The sequence below is a fragment of the Tachypleus tridentatus genome, chromosome 12 (genome assembly GCF_004210375.1).
Source record: "Tachypleus tridentatus isolate NWPU-2018 chromosome 12, ASM421037v1, whole genome shotgun sequence".
Classification (NCBI taxonomy): Eukaryota; Metazoa; Arthropoda; class Merostomata; order Xiphosura; family Limulidae; genus Tachypleus; species Tachypleus tridentatus.
The window spans coordinates 71,088,379-71,096,195 of NC_134836.1; positions in this window are offsets into that span (position 1 = coordinate 71,088,379).

Here is a 7,817-nt window from a genome sequence, read left to right on the forward strand (position 1 = left end):
GCTATCTGTGCTAGCCGTCCCTAATTTAGCAGTGTAAGACTAGAGGGAAGGCAGCTAGTCATCACTACCCACCGCCAACTCTTGGGCTACTCTTTTACCAACGAAAAGTGGGATTGATAGTCACATTATAACGCCCCCATGGCTGGGAGGGCGAGCATATTTGGCGCGACTCGGGCGCGAACCCACGACCCTCAGATTACGCAGCGCACGCCTTAACGCGCTAGGCCATGCCAGGCCCCCGTTAAAGAAGGATTGAAAGACATCGAAATTGGTATGGAGCAAAGAAAATAATAGAGTACAATATGACACCGTCTCTCAGCAAAATTATATTAGCCTAGATCACGAAACTTACTACAAAATAATTTCTCTATAAGCTTAAATATTATTTTTGATTAAGATCTGACACAACAAAAATATACTCTATCATATTTTGTTCTGAATAATCGATCCGCAGAAATATATTCGATTATCTGAAAAAACAAAACAGGCTAGTTTAACAAATTATCTAAACCTAAAGTGTCTAGGTGAGTAAGAAATGTGATTATATTTAATTTGGATTGTGTTTTTAAGTTTAAATTACTTTAAGTTTGCAGCACCTAGATCTCTGAATACACGTGACTTTGCGTGGCTGATAAATCAATGATCACATGCTAGTAGACTCTGCACTAGTGTGCTTATGGTTATATTTACAGATTTAGACCTTTGACGTTTACTGAATGGCAAATTTTGTGGTGTTCAAACAAATATACTGATTAGATATTAAATCGCTCATTTGATCGGAATGTGTAAATAATAAAATATTTTACCTAAATATATCATCCGACATTCACAATTTGTTAATTTCGTAACGTAGGTTTGTTGAGGAACCTCATGATAGTAAGGATATTAAAACTGCAGAAACAAACTTTGGGAAATCGTCATCTTCCTACATTACGTGGATTATAAAAAACTGTCGAGATAATGTGATAAAGAGTGGCGTACTTTGCGTATAATAACTTCACAACAATGTTGTTTTTTTTTAAAAAAACAAATAAACTATGCTACAGGACTATTGTTAAGATGCACATTAACGGCGACTTGGACTTTAAGAACATAGTAAGGGTCCAAAATAGTTTTAATTGGACATAATCAAGGCTCATCAAGAGATAAAATATACGTTGTACGTTGTTCAGTTATGTTCATACACTACAATTATTGTGGTTTAAAATTCAGATAAAACTATTCAGGAATCATCTGGTAAGAGCAGTGACGTGTATTTTTCGACATAAAAACATTAATGACTGTATCATGTTTCTCATAACGATACTGTTCTCTGCTTCTATTTGTCACAATGCTTCATTGATAAACCTATTTCGAAAAAAAAATTCCATGAAAGTTGGGAAAGCATTTGTTTACACTGGGTTTAATTATTGAAAACCCCAAGGAGCTTGGTTCAGAAGTCACCATGATAGTGCGTCACATAAGTCTGTAATTAGCTTGCCTGATTATGCTGCAGTGAACGAATTGTTGGAAGTAGAAGAAAGTAAGTAAACAAGCAGAAAAGATAGATTATTTCTATAAAGTCAACCAAGTTCTCACATATTTCAATCCTCAAGAATTACCTACAAGAGGACATGACCTACAAATATCCACCTTTATCAGTTATTGTCTAATGGGAATTCAGTGCTTCACGAATGATTAAATAAAAGCACACGTAAAGTATAAAAATTCTGATACACAAAATGAGCTACTTAAAACAACGGCTCGGTATATCTTTTGTGATGTTATCTCAGATGTTAAAGAATCATCTGATAAAATATCAATCATGACTGATGAAACAATAGACAAAGTTAACATGGCACAAATGTGTGTCGGTGTGAGATAAGTCGACGTTAATTTTTAAGCTCTAGAAACATTTGTGGGCATGTATGCAATACCTAATATGTCATCATAGACAATACTAAAACACTTGAACATGTGTTTCAAAAGCGTGACATACCTATTCATTCGTTGCAAGGCCAGTTCATGATGGAGCAACTTCATGGTGTATAACAGAGGTCAGTAGCGTTAAGAGGAGGATAATTCATACCCACTGTTGTGATCGTGTGTTAAATTTTGCCTGTCAGGAGAACTTTAAAAAGATACCATTATGAGAAATGTTCTTAACACTGCACTGCATATTAAATCACTAACTTGATTAAACAGAGACTTAAAAGGAAAACAATTTAATCTACCAGATGGTCAGTGCGTGCTGACTGCATCCATACTATCATCAATCAGTACAACGTTCTACACGGGTTGTGGGACCTGTTATTGCAAAACTACGCGGATAGTTAAATGAAAGTACGGGTACGATGAGTAGGGATCATATGCAGTCATTTAATTTTCTGTTTTGTATCTTTGTGACAGAATGCTTCATGCGACTTATTCAGCAAAGCTTTTCGAGAGAAAAACACGGCAGCTGAAGATCAGGCCCTGACACAGTTTACACTTATCAAGTTACAAGGAATGGAAGATCAGTTTAATTATACATATGAACGAGTGAAGTGCAAGGCTGTTGACATAGGCCAGCCTCAGCTTTCAAGGAAAAGGAGAGCATCTAAACATCATGAGGTTGGCGAGTCACCAGGATTATATGACCATCAACACTACATGCACATATAGCATGTTGTGTGTGTGTGTGTGACAAGCTCATTTCATTCCTAGAAAGTAGATTTCATGAGACAGGCTACCCAATATATCAGGTTATCCCATGAGTAATGTCTGAAAATTTAATACACAAAGTGCATCATCATTTTTGTCTTTGTAGAAGGTTTTAATGACTAAAATATATAGTAGGACGTGTATAAAAATGTTCGGACAAATAAAAGAAACTAACCCAACTCCACTTTTTAAAGATCATTAATCCAATAAACCCGTATGAAGATGGACGTGTCTGAGGAGCACATTAGACATATAATGCTTTATGAGTTTAAAAAAGGTAATAGTGCAGCAGAAACCACGCGAAACATTCAAGGTGTTTTGGTACGCAGTCTCTCAAGGAAAGAAAATGTCGAAGATGGTTTCAGAAGTTTATATCAGGTGACTACAGCTTAAGTGATGCGCCACGTTCAGGTCGTCCTGTTGAGTTTAATGATGACTTGCTGCTCGCTGCACTTGCTAAAGATTGTACTGTAACAGTTGAAGAATTAGCAAAGAACCTAAATTCAACCAATTTAACAGTTCACTGTCATTTGCAACAGCTTGGAAAGGTGTCAAAACTAGGAAATAAGTCCCGCATGATTTGACAGAAGCCAACCTTAAAGCAAGAGTGGACATTTGCACTTCTCTGCATTCTCCTGAAAGTAACTCGCCTTTTTCTGGACAGGTTAGTGAATGGAGATGAAAAATGGATATTTTATAAAAATGTTAAGCGCCGCAATCAATGGCTCAATGCAGGTAAACTGGCTAAAGCACAGCCCAAAATAGAAATTCCCCTAGAAAAGCCTTGTTAAGCGTTTGATGGGATATTGTTGATGTGACCGACGTTGAGTTGCTGTCACTCAATGTAACGATTACATCATACTTTTATTTTCAAAAGTTAAAGCGCTTGAATGTTGAACTGAAAGAAAATAGGCCTGCTTTGATCAATCGCAAAGGTGTTGTGTTACACCAGGATAATGCACGGCCCCATACAGCAAGGATCACATCTGCAAAGATTGAAAAGCTAGACTGGGAAAAACTTCCCCATCCTCCTTATTCTATAGACCTTGCCCCATCTGATTATCATTTATTCCGAAGTTTGCAGAACTATCTTGATGGAAAAGAGCTTGGAACACATGAAGATGTCAAAACTACCCACTCTACATTCTTTTCCTCCAAGCCCCAAGAATTTTATATAAGTGGCATTCAGAAGTTTGTGAATCATTGGCAGGAAATAATTAGTAATAATGGAACATACATTATTAATTAAACAACATTAAAAGCGTTTAAAATCCTTTTCTCTTTTTCTAAGCCTAAAATCGGACATTACTTAAGGGATGACCTGATACAAGAACTTTGAAAACACGCTGACCAAAATGTCAATTGGCGTAGACTACAAACATTAACTTCCGGAAACTGGAAAAATATTAGTTGATTTCATATGAAATGGTTGATTGTATAGGAAGAATTAAAACGCCATATTTTTAACAAACGTCAATTTTATTAATCAAAATATGCTCCATTTGCAGCAGTTTTTTTTCCCAACGGTATATTAATGAAAATATCCCATCTCTATAAAATTATCTCGTTTTAGAGACAATAAACTCTTCAAAGGCTTCGATAATAGTCACCTGGTTCTTAAATGTTTTGTCCTAGAAAAATAGCTCCAAGTGTCAGAAAAGGTGATAACAGTTGGAGACAGGTCAGGTGAGCATGGTGTATGATCCAAAATTTCATATTTCAATTCTCCCAGTTTTGAAATGGTAATTTGTGAAGTATGGGATCTGTCGTTATCTTGCAGCAGAATCGGTCCATGTTTGTTCACCAATGCTGGCTGTTTGGCGGTTAATTTTTGATGCATTTTATCAATTTATTAGCAGTAAGCTCGTGCTGTAATTGTTTCGCCTGGTTGCAGAAAGGAGTAATGGACCAATATACTGTCACCATAAACATGTTTGGGTGCATGTCTTGGAGATTCAACTGCATCTAACTATTGTCCTGATTTCTTATAGCTGTCGTATAGAATCCACTTCTCCTCGAAGGTAACGATTCGCTTCAAGAATGGCTCTTTCTTAGGCCCGGCATTGCCAAGTGGGTTAAGGCGTTCAACTCATAACCTGAGGGTCGCAGGTTCGAATCCCCGTCACACCAAACAAGCTCGTCCTTTCAGTCGTGGGGCGTTATAATGTTACGGTCAATCCCACTATTCGTTGGTAAAAGAGTAGCCCAAGAGTCTGCGGTGGGTGATGATGACAAGCTGTCCTCTCTCTAGTCTTACACTGCTAAATTAGGGACGACTAGTGCAGATAACCCTCGTGTAGCTTTGCGCGAAATTTAAAAAACAAACAAACAAAGAAATATTTTCTCACAACAGCATATAGAGTTCCCAGAGCAACATCATTTGCATTTATACATAAATATTCTAATATACCAACCATACCAGATAGACTCCTACATAGTACAATAACGTAGTTCGATAAAAATTGGATGAAAAACGAATTACTATGCGAACTAGACAGGTACCTCGTACATGATCAAGTTAGTCCAAAACACTTCTCCTGGTCAATATATATTTTAAACATAAAGATAAATAAATAAAAGGAAAAAAATATATACATATAAAAATAAAATAAAAAAAGTGCCGCCAACAAACTAGACATCTTACTGATAGAACAAAACAATATCTATACATGTATATCAATACGTGGACATTGTGCTGAAAAGGGTCGAAGTAAATTCAGTTCACTCTGACCCAAAAATGGAGTAACTACCACCATCAAACACTGCACGATCACACAAGTATAGGAAGGAGGAAGAGGTCAAAGAGAACCTGACCCTCCAGGGAACGAACATATCATACCCAAACCCCGAGAGAGAGATTTTAAAGATCGAAGCATGAATAGAAAAACTGCACAAGAAGATGAACGTATATTGTATGTTGTTCAGTTTATGTTTCATACATGATTCAATTGTAACACGTCAAACAAACGTGCGCCTTTTCTTATAACAAAGACATAGGATACTATCTGCAGTGTCCGGCGATGGAAAGAGACCCCCTTTCGTGAGCATCGTAAATCCAAAGATTACCACTACCCCAACGGGGCACATAAAATAAAAGGATTTGAAGTGAATTAAATACCTCGTCCCTACTTTTATATATACATATATATCTGTATTACAAACAACAGAAGTTTGACATAAATGGCTCAGCATGGCCAGGTGGTTATGGTATTCGATTCATAATCCGAGGGTCGCGGGTTCGAATCCACGTCCAACCAAACATGCTCGCCCTTTCAGCCGTGGGGTGTTATAATGTGACTATCAATCCAGCTATTCCTTGTTAAAAGGACAGCCCAAGAGTTGGCGGTGGGTGGTGATGACTAGCTGCCTTCTCTCTAATCTTACTCTGCAAAATTAGGGGCGGCTAGTGCAGATAGCCCTCGTATAGTTTTGCGCGAAATTCCAAAACAAACAAACACGTATACGTCGTCTCCCGCTAGTACAGCGGTAAGTCTACGGATTTACAACGCTAAAATCAGTGGTTTGATTCCCCTTGGTGGGCTTAGCAGATAGCCCGATGTGGCTTTGCTATATGAAAATAACACACACGTATACATCTAGAAAGACTTATCTATGAAAAACGATATGCCGATTCTCAAAGTTTCTTGGCCCGGCATAGCCTGGTGCGTTAAGGCGTTTGACTCGTAATCTGAGGGTCGCGGGTTCAAATCCCGGTCGCACCAAACATGCTCGCCCTTTCAATCGTAGAGGCGTTATAATGCGGCGCTCAATCCCACTATTCTTTGGTAAAAGAGTAGCCCAAGCGTTGGCGGTGGGTGATGATGACTAGCTGCCTTCCCTCTAGTCTTACACTGCTAAATTAGGGACGGCTAGCGCAGATAGCCCTCAAGTAGCTTTGCGCAAAATTGAAAACAGACAAAGTTTCTTTGCTACCTAAAACTTGTATATATTATCAAAGACAAAAGTGAAGCGACTTCAAAGACACCAAAATCAGCAAAGAAAACAGCGCACTATAATTGACGCATATATTAGAAATGACTGAGGTGTGTAACATGCTCTGAAAATTGCTTTGCTCTGCGACAAAACTTGCATATAATTACACGATCAAAGCGGACGAGTTAAAAAAACAACAAAAACACAACATTACGGTGAGGCAAAGAAAATGAGGACATATATGCAATTATACTAAATTCATATAACCAAAACGACTGGGGTACGAAAGTTACTCTGGCGGCGATGAAAATCACATTTCTTTTACAAAAGATTCTATTTTATTTTTTGTAAAGGAAAAGCAGAAAAACCGAATTACACCAAACCTGGCGTGAAACAAAGACCTCTACTACATTTAAAACACTTAAAGACTGGAAAAAGCTCTAACGACTCAAATATTTTTTTTTTTTTTTACTCGGCAACAAAACTTGTATGTTATTAATAAACAGGAAAACCAGATGTATTCAATGACACTACATCAACGTCGATAAAATATAGACTATAAAGTACGCGGATATCCAAAATGACTAAGGCGCAGACATTTTCTGTCGAGTCTTACAGTTTTTTCGTTCTGCAATAAAACTTGGACATTCTTGAATAAGAGAATCAGACGATGTCAAAATCAGAATGAAGTAAAGCAAACAAGAGCCCACAATATAGAATAATATACGAGGTTATACTAAATACGAATACCATAAACGACTGAGATGATGAAAATATTCTGGCGACACTAAAAACTTTTGCTTCGCGACAAAACTTACAAACTATTGAAAAGAAGGAACATACGAATTCAAGGGCACCAAAATCAATGTAAAGCGAAGATAATAATGGCCTATAATATACGCAGATTAATGTAGTTTCGTTATTAGCCTACACCTAAAACATCGTAAAGTTCGTCAGGATTTCTTCTGTGATAATGATGTTAAGAATTTTTTAGAACTACCAAAGCGTTTCCCGTACTTAGTCGTTTGGACTTCATGCGTACAGTATAAGTGCACATATAAACAAATAAATATAAAGAAATAATTGTAAATTTTAAATACCTGCGAATAGGGTTCATTAAAAAAAAATCTGTTAATAAAATGATTAATACTATTCAAACTTCTCTAGATATTAATACCACAAGAGGCCTACAAAAATCGAGC